Consider the following 14,894-nt stretch of genomic DNA (forward strand, 5'->3'; position numbering starts at 1 on the left):
ACCTCCTTCGGGCTTATCCATGTTTGTTTTAGCACTGGACTAAAGAGTCTGCCCTGTCATTGTATCACCTTTTTAAAACAGCAACACAAAAATAAATTATAACCTAAATCCATGCATGCAGTAAAACAGTCCTCTTGCCTTCCTGAAAGAAATTTGAATTTTACATGAACTTCAAGTTTAAAGTTTCTATAACACTGATCAGATGTATTAAGACAATTTTCTTTGCCCCCTCCCCATAAGTCAATAACAACAACAACACTGCTTTGAAATCATATTAACCTGCTGGGGGGGAAAATGCCAGTGAATTTAAATAAAATCACCACCATCACCACTCCTCCCTTCCCTCCAAAAAAACATGTATCCTTGTAAGAAATAAAGGATACTAACCTCGGACTCCTTAACTTAACAATCCTAATTAACTGATTAAACAGTCCAAACCCAAGTTCCCTTGCAGAAGATAAAACCCACTGCTGGAAGGATCATTCATTCCGATTGTATTCAGAAGACAGTTAAAAGCAGCTGACCTAATCTCCTTTCATTATCCACCTCCTTGGTAGCCCAGCACCTCCAGATTCAAGGGCAATTAGAAGACTTACCCAATCAGCTCCACCTTTGACATGCAGCTGACAAGCCATCACTCCCACCTGTGACCCCTGTGCGAGATTGGGGCGTGAGAGGAAACCTGCATCGCTGTTGAATCTCTCTCCCAAATGGATCCCACAGAGATTCTTTCCATCTGAGAGATAATGCGCTAGACCCCTTAGCTCTAGAGATTCATGGGGGGAAAGCAGATGACCAGAAAGAAGGTTCTTAACAAAGTCTCAGTCTCCAGCATTGAGCAAGCCACTTCTATCGGAGGTCCAACTTAACAAAGGATGTTCAGGGTTGTGTCAGCCCTCACTGCAGTACCCAGGGGCTAGTCTCTCCCCACCTCCTCTCTCTCATCCCCCTTTCCCTTTACAAGGGCGTGAGCCCCACTTCTAAGCTAATAATAATTCTCTCTCTTCTGCGCTACAAATAGTCAACCACTGTGGTTAAATACTATGTATAACATAAACAGGGTCAAGAATGCCAGTTGCCATTGGAGTCATGTTTAAATTAGCATTAACTAGCAGGCCCTTCCCAAAACAAAACAGAATGCTTTCTTGGTCAGCTCTGTGCCTGGAGAGTGATTTTAACCCACATGTTCAAAAGGCCTCACAACGTCCAGATGTAAGACAGTAGCATTACTAATTGTTACTAAATTAGATTTCTCAAAAGACCACTATCAATTTGAGAGGAATATGGGGGAAGAAACTGCGTACTCATTTATTCTAGAACCTTTATCTAATCTGGATAAGCTGGCAGCAGTGCTCTAAAACTCACTAGCCCTGAGTTACAATGGAATGGAATGGAATAAAAGCCCAGTCATCTCTCAGTCATGGCACCCCTCGCTATGCCCCAATGTGTTACTCAATGTCTGCCTGCATCTTAGGATTAAATAATATTTAATATTTCCCTTCCCATCCCCATGTAGCACAACTCCTTAAAGTAACATCCAAGGTCCCCCATAATTTACCTCTTTGTATCTTTCCAGCCTTCATTCCCCCCCGACTCAGACTGTATCTTCACTCCCCACCATTCATCTTTTAAGAGACACATCATTTTCATCCTTCAATCCTTTTTGTGAAGTCTTCCCCAGAGTCAGAATTTAATTTCCCATCCTCTGGCATGCCAAGGTTCTTAGATTCTACAGCTGCCACCTGGTTATGCAACCCAGCTGCTATATATTGAAGTTAGCTGCACCTTTTCTCTCTGCGCTGCAGCCCTTTCTAGAGCCTCCTTTTTATCATCCTTGGATCTCCCACTACAGAAGGAATTCAGTAATTGCTTATCCAATTAAAATTTCCTCCTTTTCTCCCAACTTTCTAAGACATCCATAATAGTTCTCCAAGAGACAGTTAAATAATAACACGACAGGGATTTTGGGGGGTAACACGATATGTAAAAATAAGAAACCAGATAGTATGATGCTGAGCTAATAAGGCCAGAACAAACTTTCAGGCTTTAAACCAAGAGCTTATGTTCCAAGTTTTATTACATCACACTTCACTTTTAAAATAAATCATGTTACTCAAGTGTGTGTGCATATGGGTACCAAAAAATTAAAGAAAAGGAAGACAGGCCACACATCAAGCACAGACCTTAAAATCCTGACCTCAAACGAAATTTTAAATCTTGTTATTTGCTGAGCACTTGCAGCTTCCCAGTGAAAATGACACAGTGTATTCTGCCCAGATGGCAACTTTCCTTACTAAGCATTTGAAATAAGATTCTTGGCCCTAAAACTCACCAACTTCAGGCTGAATGTCATTACGTATCAAAAAGACATTGCAAGTGAGAGTTTTACTTTCTCCGAATTTTCCAGTAGGTCTAACAGAATAGATTGATTAAAACCTTGAAAAGTCTATGGTATGATTTTTTTTTTTTAAATCAAGTTACTTTTGGGAGAATATTAGTTTCAAATGAAAAATGGAAGTTTCAAAACGCAAGTCGTTGAAAGGGCAACTTACATTCCGGCCTCTGTTATCGTTTCCCATCATTCACAGGGACACTGAGATCCACTGAGCGCCCACAGGACTGGGCAGCTGCTGAACCCTGAGAGACAACGATGCAACAGGAAGTTGGTCAGGTCAGACGACAGGGGTCACCTGGACTCCACGACAATTTTAAGGCCAAGCAAGCTCACACACTTTAAATAATAAGGGTAATGGAAGACTGATCTGAGGGGGAACAAGTATTGTTGATGCCCCGGTGGAGCAGGAAAGAAAAAATAGAGGAAAATCAACTCCCAGTTCAAAGCTCTTCCCCTTTCAGGAACCTCCTACTGCTGGTTTTCTTCACTTTCTTGGCCCTCCTACCCTTTCTCACCCCCTAGATGAACCGGTTCATACTTCCCTTTACTCCCTTCCTACTGTTCTAACGTGAGATAACCACCCACAAGTGTGCAGCTATTTGGGGAGTTGGGAGGAATAACAAAGATCATCAAACCCCTCCATTTTCCAGATGAGGACGCCAAGACAATGGATGAGCTGACCTGACTGGCTAAGGTCGCACCGCTAGAGGACGCAGCAGGCGAGCCGGCTCGGATTATGACAACCCAGTCCTCCCGCCTGGCCCCTCAGCCCGTGCCTTCCACACACTACTTCTTTCTCTTAATACTTAGCTTCTTTATCCTCAAATTAAACAGTATCAAGAAAAATGCAGCCTTAACATACTTACAAGGCTGATCATTATTTACAATTTTGCATTTGGGGCAAATATGCTCACTCCTACCCAAATCTGGAGAATCAAAGGCAGAAACAACTAGATGGCATTATATCTCTGTGTGTGTGTGTGTGTGTGTGTTAATGCAATTTAGTTTGGTCCAAACAGCCATAACTCCAGTATACACCCTTTTTCCTTGGGGCTTACTCTTGTATTTGACAAAGAAACAGCTTTGAACTTAGAAGAACTTAGCAGTTTGCAGGCTGTGAATCACAGACCTCTGGCTTCCCAGTTATGCTTACGCTGGGCAAACGACATCTTATGCAAATAGGTGAAAAACACGGACTGTTAGGGCCTGAAGGAATAGTGGATTTTGCTCTCATAACTGCAGTTACATGTTTTCCAAATTCATGTTTGCAAATATGTATCTATTCCAATGGGAAACAACGCATTCATAGTGAAACTTCAACAAGCGAGCGTTCACTGGAAACCCACATTTATGAAACATCCACAGATTTCAACATAAAGGAAAAGAAAGAAAGAAGAGCAGAAGGAGCAGCAGAGATCCACAACCTCAGGCCCCAGACTGAAGGCAGCCACAAGTCCTGGATGCCGTCATTCTTACACATCAAAGGCCAAATGGCAGCAAAGAAAAACAAGAGTAAATTTTCAATCCATTCACAACAAACTAGTCCTACAAAAACCAAATGAGGCCGTCGATTTCAAAACCACCGATTCAAAGCCAGGTCACTCCCTTGCCTTAGATTTCCCAGTTACTTGCTAAGCGTGTTTGTTAGGCGTCTGGACAGAAACTTTAAGCTTCAAGTCCTCAGCCAGGGAGAGACTGCTGAGTCGGTCGGTGAGAAGCAAGTGGCGCGGGAGCTCCGCGCTGCTGGGCGTGGGGACCCCCGGCGGTCTACGTCCACTTGGACGCGGCTTTGGGGCAATTTCTAGCGCCCCGCGCAAGCCTTCTCGTGCCCCCCCCCACCCCAGATCCAGGTAACCGGAGGCCACCTACGTGTCACTTGGGCGGGTCCGGGCCGCAGACTGCGCAGAGCGCGGGCCCCGGGGACGCACTGACCTGGCCAGGGGACAGGCGGGCCGGCGGTCCCGGCGGCTGCGGCAACTTCTCTCCCGGGGTTCAGTGAACTGGTTGGTTAGGGAGGCCAGGAGCGCCTCGCCTCCTGCAGGCCGGCTCGCAAGCACGCACAGCCACCCACACCCGACACAAGCGAGCAGGCGCACACACACATACACTTACACACACACGCTCACTCACACACCCCCAGGCACGCACAGCCACAAAGCCCGTCCACCGCGGGACAGCGCGATCCGAGCGCGCCGTTTGGCGGCGGAGGCGACACGGCGGCCACTGGCTCCGCGCCCGGGGGGCGCAGTCTCCCGCCCCGCGCCGCGCCCGCCGCTTTACCTGCGCCCGCCGCCGCTGCGCGTCCAGCTCCCTCCGCCCCCGGGCTGGCCCCGGGCTGCTCTGTCGATCCCCGCAGCCAGCCGAGCCCGGCCCTCCGCCCGCCCCTCGGCTGTCGCCCGGAGCAGGGCCGCCCCCTGCGCCCACCCCGCCGGGGTCCCGCGCACTGGCGGGGAGGGCTCCGCGGCGCCGGGGCCCAGACCGCCCAAGCTCCAGGCAGCGCTCCGCTGGGGGACAGGGGAGTCGCAACTCGGGGAGCGTCCGCCGCCGCTCTGCTCCAGCTGCTGGGGTTTGGCGCGCTGGCAGGGGCGGCGGGGGAGGGGGCGCCAGGGAGGGCCAAAGAAGCGGCGCGGACGCCAGCCTCCTTTTTCCTCCGCCTTTTTTCTTTTCTGCTTGCTCCACGTAGCACAAGTCAGCAGCTCCCGCACCCCCAGACTCCCGCCCCCTAGCTCATTTCCTTACCTGGAGTGAAGCCCCCTGCTCCCCTACTCTCTGAGCTCCTCCTCCCCCATTCATTGGCCAAACTTCCTGCCCTGGCTGCAGGGCGGGGGAAAGGAGGGGGGTAACCTAAACCTCCCATTCATTATCTTACCGACCCCACAACCCCATCAGACACACCCACGACTGGAGAACCGCAGCCGCCCGCTCCGGATCCCCACGCCCAGCCCCTCCCGCCCTCACCTCTGCGCCCGACAGCTCGCGGGACCCGGGTGGGCTCCCGCAGAAGTTGCATTTTCATTTTGTCGCTCTTCTCTTCCCACTAGAAAAGCTCTAGAAAACATCGCGGGGCCTGCAAAACCCCTGAAGTATGGCCTCTCTCGTAGTTCAGTTTCTAAACTTTCCAGAAGGCACCAAGTTTCTCCCAGCGCAGCCTTTCAGTGGAGGCTGCAAAGAAAGAGTCGACTTTGCTGCCGGAAAGGTGTACACGTTTCTACTTGTGAGTTATCGATTGACTGGGTCTGCAGACCAAAGCAGTGTGACAGTGTCCCCTACATCTCCAGATCCATGATTATAAATTTCTCTTCCGCTTTCCCAGGGTAACTTCGCAAGTGCAAACTATCAATTTTAGGAGAGTAATTAAGGGCGGGGAATGCACACCTGGAGGTGTGGGCGGGAGCGGCGCGGGACTAATGCCTGGGGATTGTTCTCCAGAAAGTGACAGCCACAGAGATTCGCCCTGGTCCTATAATACCCGGTCAATCAGGAGCTCTCCAGCCGGGCCACCCGCCGCCCACCTCCCACCCGTGGCTTCCCGGGATTTCCGGAGTGTTGGCAATTCTCTGGCTCTCGCGCCACTGCTGAAGCCGCCACACACCAAAAGTAGCTGCTTAGAAGTGAAAACTCAGTGAACTCGCGCCTGAAACGGCACTTAGGAGGCACGACAGCAGTAGGACAGGGGCCTCGGCTGGACTGATACCGCTACGTCTAAGAAACCCAGAACAGCGAGGGAGGGCTGCAGTGGTGGTGGTCATTCGGGAATCTTGGGCTTTGCAGAAAGGAGAGGTCACTGTAAACCGCAGTGGGCGGGGAGGGGAAGACTTCTTGCAAGGGATGGAAACTTTTCAACATCCAGTGAGGTATGCTTCAAGGGGAACATAACCATCTCCCCTTTGTCACTGCTTAGAACCTTGACTGTGCTCACCTTGTGGTTTCCACGGGGTGCTCAAGGTTAAGCCCTGGCTGCTAGCCAATTACTATCTGAAGCTGTTTCCTTTTTAAAACAACCCATCAAATCCCCTTTTCTAAAAAATGACCTTTAAATGGCTCTGCCTTCTCTCCTTTCCTACCAATTTATGATTTGTTTTACAATAATCCATTTAAAATGTGAAAAAAAATAGAAATTTTAATACATGCACAGTGCTATGTTCATGTGTTCGTGTAGATACTCTTATCTCACAGACAATGAGAGGAGTTGATCTTAAACTCTAAGAAGTGTTATATTGGGATGAATAGGAAAACATCCACCATAAAATCTAAGTATAATAAAATGTATATATTGGTAAGAAAATAAGAATATATTGAAAGGTGCTTTTACTGTCAACCGTAGCCGTACCCAACTCAGGAAAATCACTTAACTAATTTCCCTGTCACACTCCTTTCATTTACTTTTAGATTTCTCAATACCAAAACTTCTATATCTAATGAAAAGAATATTTAAAATTGTTATTTAAAATAATTAAATTATTATATTACTAATATCAATATTTTTAAATAATTATTTACTTAATTTAAAAATTAATCATTTTAATGTTTCGTCCTTCCTCATACATCAAAAGTGCAAATGAGTTTCTTGTCTACCACTTAGCTTGAATATTTTTCAATATATTGATTTTCTCTCTTACCATCTTAAGAAATACGGCTGCTTCTGCTTTAACTATGCATCAAATGCTTAACTACTCTTTGGTGATTTCTAACATCAAGTGGGGAATTCTGTCCTCACAATACATGTGGGTTCAGAGTTCTAAGCTATTTGCCGGGAAACACTTGATTTCCTGTTTATTTGGTCTACTGTGGCCTAAAATGAAATGGAGAACAAAACACAAGGCCAGCCTGGACAGACCTGTCTTCGTGACAAGCGTGGACCTGTCTGAATGAGACTACTCTGCAGCCAGCTTTAGGTCAACAACTTTAAAGTCAAATGTAGGTTGCACACCCAGTGTACAAGGAGAGAGAAAATGAAATCTGATACAGAATCCAGTTCAGCACAGAAATGAAACCATCAAAACTAGTGTGGTGTTCCAAGTCAGCCAGTTTTCTCATCTGTAAAACGGGATATTAATACCAGTACAGTCTACTGTATTGGGTTCCAAGTTGTCTTTATCAAAGTAAGATAATATATTTGAACGAGCTTCTTGAAACACTTGAGTGGATGAGGTTGTTTCCATGGAGACGAAGAAGGATACCTTGATATGCTTTCTCTAATGTCTTTGTCTGTCTGTGGCCCTCTGGCCATTCAGACTTACTCCCTTTCTTGGATTGTCACCCTAATGCTTTCTGGCCTAGACCTTCTCTCTTAACCTCTGCCAAGCTTTGTTTCTCTAGATTTGTTTCTTCAAATGACTTCAGCAGAGCCAGACCCAAAGATAGCTGGTGCCGTCAAAGTGAGAACAAACATTTTCTGCCAAATGAAGAGAATTTTAATGAAGCGTATTTCAAGCAGAGTTTACATTAATATCTTAAAGGATACTGTAGACTTTTTGTCAGATTATTGATGTTATCAAGTGGTCTAAGGATTATAATTTGCAAAGCATTTAGGACCAAAAAGTTGCTGTCACTGCTGTGGGCTCTACTGTTTATCCAGAAGAGTTTGATGGTCATGCCAGTTCTCTCCTCCTTCCCACGTTCCCTTCCGTCTGGCAAAAAGTCTTTGAAATTTTCTACTACAGAATAATCAAAGCTATCAGCAAAAAGATCTGTTGGAAACTTTCCCCCCAGTCTATTAATGTAGACAGAGTCAAAGAATATATTTTGGTGAAACAGTGCCCTGAGAGAACTCAGCCTGCCTGGGAAGGTTTTTCAGGTCCCCCCAGCGTAGGTTTCTTCCTCCTTAAAATGGGGTATTTGTGCCTCTCTGGTGTTTTTCCCCTCGTTCTCCTTAGGAAACCTTTCTATTTTAAAAGGCCAGTGGCAGAGGTGGGTGAGGTGGCCCAATTTAGTAAAAAAATAAAATAAAAATAACACTCTTTAGGGTAAAAGTGGCACAAGAAAACTCCAGAAATGGGGAGAAGTTGGAATTGTGTGTACAGCAGCCCTGTATGAAGACTAGACTGCAATGAAATGAAAATCCTAAACACAGTGACCGCCTGCTCACCTTTTTCTTATCACATCTTTCTGTTACATGTGTAATTTTAGAGCTAAAAATAGACCTGGATACAAAGAAGCTCCTCCTCGGTGGCCCAGGGTTTGCTGGTTCAGATCCTGGCGCAGACGTACACACCACTCATCAAGCCATGCTGTGGCAGCATCCTACATGGAAGAACTGGAATGATCTACAACTAGGATATACAACTATGCAGTGGGGCTATGGGGAGAAAAAAAAAAGAGGAAGATTGGCAACAGATGTTAGCTCAGGGCCAATCTTCCTCACCAAAAAATAAATAAATAAATAAATTTTAAAAAACCCAAAAGCTAGTTCTATAAAACAAAATTGGTGAATTTCTAGTAAGACTTGTCGTGGGGAAAAAAGAGAAAAGAAATAAGACTATGAATGAGATTATAATTATAGTTTCAGCAGAGTTTTAATACTAAGAGAATATTAAGACATTTAACAGCTTATATAAAATAGATTCTTTTTAGTAAATGTAAAGTACCAAAAATTATTGATTCAAGAAAATTAAAAACATGAGATAATTAGCACTCTCTCTATAGATATTAAATTAAAAAAATAACACGGGATCTCTACCTCACACCGTAAACAAATATAAGTTCTTAATGATGTAAAGACCCAAATTTGCAAAATAAAACTTCTAAACTTTTAGAATATAGTCATCATTTCAGGGTGGAGAAGAATATCTTATACAAGTTACAAAAAGCGCAAACCATAAAAGAGTCTGCTCCTTTCTTTCAAATAAAATATGGCTGATTCTAATATGCTGGATTTGTGTGAGTTCCAGTAGTTGATATGATGTCAGCCTCAAGTCCTGCAATGAGTATTCCAAGGAATATTAACAGTTTTGGGCCACCCTGGGCAAAAATGCATCAGAGGGTTTTCCTAAGCCATGTATATTTTATGTTATCCTGTTGTTTTGACTTGATAGCTTATTATATCTTCTAGAGCAAGGTGGAATCAGCAGTACTAGTGGTCCCTTAACAGGAGGCTCTGGAACTTTTTTTGTGTGTGTGTGAGGAAGATTGGCCCTGAGCGAACATTTATGCCAGTCCTCCTCTATTTTGTATGTGGGATACTGCCACAGCATGGCTTGCTGAGCGGTGTGTAGGTCCATGCCCAGGATCCAGGCCTGTGAACCCGGGCCGTCGAAGCAGAGCACAAGAACTTAACCACTATGCCAGCAGGCCAGCCCCTGGAACATTTTTGAATGTAGACCCCTTTCAGAATCTAATCAAAGCTATGAAACTGCTCTACAGATAAATGTAGAGTATACCTATCATAGCAGAGGCCTCTAACAACAATATCCATTCTTGCCTTCTTGGGCACCCGCTAGGCTAGATTTCCCAGCCTCTCTTGCAAGTAGTTGAGGCCACATAACAGAGTTCTCTCCAGTAGAATGTACACATAAGTGATTTCTGCAGATTCTAGGACTCCCTAAAATCTTCTCACACGTGCTCCCTCATGCTCTTTGTACGTTTGGTTTGACTGGGATGGTGATGCCCACACCAACCTTGGAACCCATGGCTTGAAGATGACAGGCAGCCCTAAGTCCTGATACTAAGTGGCCACGTGAAGGAGAGCCTCCCTACTGACATGAACACCCTCTCTGGACTTTTATGTGAAAAGATATTCCTTGTTCTTTGAGCCACTAAATTTTGGGGATCTACTAGTTACTTTGGCTTAAAAAGAGAATGGATATGAATGGAAGACTAGTCAGCAATATCAGGAGCAAACTCCCGCCATACACAGCAATATGGGTGAATCTCAAAAACAGGTTAAACAGAAGAAGACAGACACAAAATAGTGCATACTACATGACTGCATTTCTATGAAGTTCCAGACCAGGCAAAACTCATCTATGATGTTAGAAACAGAACGATGATTGCCTAGGGAGTAGGGATTGAAAAGACACAGAAGGGAACTTCCTGGGGTGAGGGAGATGTCGTATATCTTGCTTTGTGTAGTGGTAACGTGGGTGTATACAATTGTTCAAACTCACTGAACTGAACACTTAAGATTGGTGCAATTTATTGTTTGTAAATAATTTTTAATGCAGGTGAAATTTTTTGGGTCTATCCATACGATGGTATTTCTAAAACAAACTGTTATGAAAGAATGTTCAGCCATTATATTCTCTGGGGACTACCATTGTGATTAAACACATATGAACGCTACAACATCTAAGAGCAGAAAATGATTGTACTCCTGTGTAAAACCAAGAAACATGATAAACATATCTTATAAAAGTTAACTTTATAGTAAACAAGTCAATAGATATTCCTATGAATAAAGACTGTGATTTTCCATGGCTAGTATCCTAATTCTATACAACCATAAAATATATTTCTATAATCAATACTGTATAGTTTCTTCTGTCTTTAGTGGGATAGAATAGGTATATGACAGGACTGTAGTTTGAGATTTTTATTCCATGTTTTCTTCTCCCTGTGTTTCCACTTTCTTCTCTCTCATTGTTGAAGAGTCAGTCATATGCTCTGTGTTCATTGCTCAGGAAAGTATATGGCAAAACAGAAAACAGAAGAGCCAAAAATTTTTACAGAATGCCTAAGGTTTTAGAAGAAGGGGATTCACAGGCATAGAGTGGTATGTATAGACTCGAGGGAAAAACAATACTCTTCGAGTGGAAGAGCGACAGAGAGAGGTCTGTATCCTGAGATCAGAGGGCACCTCTGCCCTGCTTCCTGGCAATGCTGTGGGAAGAATGCAAAACCCTTGAGAAGGAAAGACTGTGAAATTTGTTTAGGTAGATGGCACCTAGAATAGCTCAGTAACAGATGCTCATGTCTCATGGGTAGCATGGCAGCAGTGGACTTAGACAAAGGAAGTCTTAGAGGCAACCTCTAAGGACCAATCCTAGATGGGCCCCTCGAACACACTGACATTATATAAAACTCTGGAATGGTGACTGACCTGGATAGGTGTGTGTAATTCTCTAAGAATGGAAGAAAACTCCAAAAGAACTGAGCTCGTGTTTACCCACGAACCCTGAGGAATGGGAAATCCAGAGTAAGAATTTAATCTGAAATATAGAAAAATACTTCCTGAATATCTAAGTTTATTGACTGAGACTCATACCCACTGTATTAGTTTGCTAAAGCTGCCATAACAAAGTACTACAGTACTGAGTAGCTTAAACAACAGAATTTATCGTCCCATTGTTCTAAAGGCCAGAAGTCCAAGATCAAGATGTTGAAAGCGTTGTTTGTTCTGAGGTCTCTCTCCTAGGCTTGCAGATGGTGGTTTTCTCCACATGTCTTCACTTGGCCTCCCCTCAGCCTGCATGTGTCTGTGTCCTAATCTCCTCTTCTTATAAGGACACCAGCCCTATTGAACTAGGGCCCACCCGTATGGCCTCATTTTTACCTTGATTACCTCTTTAAAGGCCATATCTCCAAATACAGTCACATTCTGAGGTACTGGGGGTTAGTATTTCAACATACGAATTTTAGGGAGACACAATTCAGTCCATAACATCCACTAAGCATGGAGTTCTTAGCCATGATTGTTAAGAACCCTTGGCCACCTTGTGTCTGCACCATGGAAAGATTACAAACCCTAGAATAAGAACAAATTTGATATAAGATACGGCCATGCAAACAAGAGGTGACCTCGCAGAAGTCACTGCTCATTTCAGAGCACAGATGGAGTGTAAGGAGTTTGAAACAGTAACGGAAGACACTTGAAAACCCCTGGGAAGATGCACTATCATCAGAAGGAAGGAAGTGGTAGCAATTGAGCCTGGATAGAATTTGCTGATGAGATTAATTTATCTCCAATTTCCAAGAAGATATCATGAAAAGTGTCTGTGAAAAGTTATCTTTAAAACCCGTTTCTGGGACTTTAAGTTTCTGAAAGCTTAACAACAATAACAATAAGTGGACTTCTTGCCAGGGAGAGATCTGCACTGGCCTGTAGAAATTTAGACTTAGAGAGCATGGATCTGACCCGTTAGAGATAGGTTTTGGCAAGTGTATGTTACATTGTGTCATAATCTATTCCAAGATGAACTTGAAAGAACACGATCCTCCCTTTTCTGTAATCCTTCCAACTGGTAAAGGAGAGGGAAGAGGTAGAATTCCCATTCATCTCCACAAACAGGAATGCTGAGCCAGCCTTTGTCACCTGCACGATGGATACATGAATAAAGTGGCCACCATGGCAGAGAGGGAGACTATGCATAGGCCCAACAGTGCAGACTCCCACTTACCAAAGCTGATTCCTCTAATGCTGCTTCTGAATGTCCAAACTGCCAGCAACAGGGACCAGTTCAAAGCCCCAAGCATAGATATAAGCATGGACCAACTCTGAGCCCCTAGTATGGACTGTTTCTTGAGGAGACCAACTGGTAACTTGGTGGCAAGTTGATTATGTTGGGCCTCTTCCATTCTAGAAGGGTTTTTGGTTCATTTCCACAGGAATAAACACCTATTCTGGATATGGCATTACCTGTCCTGCCCTCAGGACCTCAACCAGCATTGCAATCCAGGACCTTTGGAATGCCTGATCCGCAGGCATGGAATCCCACACAACATTCAACCAAGGCTTTTAGTTTACAGTAAAGAAAGTTCAAGAATGAATCATATGGTCTTATCACATACTGCTCTATCCAGAAGCTTCCTGCAGAGGGATAGAATGTCCTGCTGAAGACAAAGCTGAAGCACCAACTTGGAGATAGTACCCTACCATGATGGGGAACCATCTTTCAGGATTCAGTATATGCATTAGATCAGAGACCTTTATGTGGTGCCTTGTTGCCAATAGGAAAAATACATGAGTCCATGAAGTTAGAGGGTGGGAACATCACTCTCAATGACCTACTGTGTGACTTTGTGCTTCTCTCCACACAACTCTGGGATCTGCAAGGTAGACATTCTGCACTCTTACCAGAATCAAAAGTCTTAGAGCCAAAGCTCCATTGAACTACACACTATGATTGCTGCCTGGACAGTTTGGGGTCCTTGTGTCTAGAGCCCAGCAGACAAGTGCAGTCACAATCCCTTCAGGGATAATTCACCCTGATAATTAGCAGGAGGAGATAGGGCTGCTGTTATTAGATGAGGACATGGAGGAAAATGTGCAGAACTCGCGTGGCCCAGGTGGGTGCCTCTTGGTACTCCCTTCCCTGATTGTGACTGTGAATAAACAAATATAGCAACTAAAGAAGAGTGTGGTTACCAAGGACACAGACCCCTGAGGAATGAGGTTTGTGCCTCACCATGTAAGTTACCAAGACTGGCAGAGGTGTTAGCTGAAGGTGAGGGGAATTTAGAATATATAATTCATGAGAGGAGGGCATAAGTACCAGTTGTGGCCCTGAGGTGAACTGCAATGATGAAGGCTGTAGTTAATCCCACTCACTTCCCTTTTCTAAGTTTTTCCTCAGGAAGAGGGGCCCACTAGATGCCTGGAAGTGCTGCTTCCTCAGCAAGTTTGGAGGCGTGGATCCATGTGAAGCAAGGAGTAGACTATGGCAGACATGGAGACGTGCCATTCAGATCTGTTTGAAGAAAGAACTCACTGACCAACTGGAAAGAGTGTGGTTAGCAGATAGTCCATGGCTTTTAGCACTTTCAGTGTTGTCTGTAGCTTTTGAGGTGAGGCTACCCTCTTCTTAGGGTATCCCTTCAGCCAATGAATGAGCAAAGTGACAGCCAAGATCATGCTCTTCCCATGGTGGACGATGGTCAATGACTGAACAGGAAGATGGTACAAGGGCTTAGCTATTACTGTCCAGTGAGAGACTTCTCCAATGGACCATATTTGCTCCCAAGATTCATAGTGGGCTAGCAAAACTTTTTGGGGTCTGTATCATGGTCTAATGGCTCCCCCAACCCTATCCTGCTTCTCTACCTTTTTCTTTCATAGATGTTACTTTCCAATAAACCCTTTGCATTCCTCACTCAGCCTCAGTGTCTACTTCCCAGGGAACCCAACCCATAATAAGTATCTTCCACAATCACTGTCCTTTTTAAGTTAACTTACTGTTTATGCTTGAATAACTGTCATGTAATAGTCATTTCGTTAAGATTTTCAAGTTGCTTGTATTAGAATTGTTATGGTATTTACCCCTTTGTTTATCCTAGTACTGTAGATTAATATTTCATTTTCCTAACGCTTTGCTTTGATAAAGGTCTTTTTTTACGCTTTAGAAAAAGAAATATATAGGATATATTTATCAATGCTATTCATTTTCTGCTGTGTGTATCTCATTGTTTTGTTTAGAGTCAAATCATTCCTACTGCCTCCCTTGGGTTTAGTTTGTAATCCTCTTTAGTTTCTGGTGCTGAATGCTTAATTATTCATTTCATCCTTTTTCTTAACAATAATTTTTAAATGCTCTCACTTTGGTACAACTCAGACACGGAGTAATTT

At 44.2% G+C, this 14,894-nt stretch overlaps 1 protein-coding gene across 15 annotated transcripts in view; it reads right to left on the reverse strand.

Moving 5' to 3' along the window:
- LPAR1 (lysophosphatidic acid receptor 1) overlaps nt 1–14,894 on the reverse strand; it is a 352,985-nt gene that overhangs the window by 126,776 nt on the left and 211,315 nt on the right. Inside the window, exons 1-2 of one of the 15 annotated variants that reach the window (XM_023628629.2) lie at nt 5,354–5,832; nt 2,553–2,637 (exon numbers count right to left, since the gene is read on the reverse strand). The exons of 5 other annotated variants lie outside the window; for them this stretch is intronic. The gene's annotated coding sequence lies outside the window, so the exon portion shown is untranslated. Of the gene's footprint in view, nt 1–2,552; nt 2,638–4,264; nt 4,815–5,134; nt 5,330–5,353; nt 5,854–14,894 lie in introns of those variants that run through there. 9 more of the 15 variants (XM_070251329.1, XM_023628627.2, XM_023628628.2 and 6 more) reach the window with 9 other exon arrangements.

Source organism: Equus caballus, chromosome 25 (genome assembly GCF_041296265.1).
Source record: "Equus caballus isolate H_3958 breed thoroughbred chromosome 25, TB-T2T, whole genome shotgun sequence".
NCBI lineage: Eukaryota > Metazoa > Chordata > Mammalia > Perissodactyla > Equidae > Equus > Equus caballus.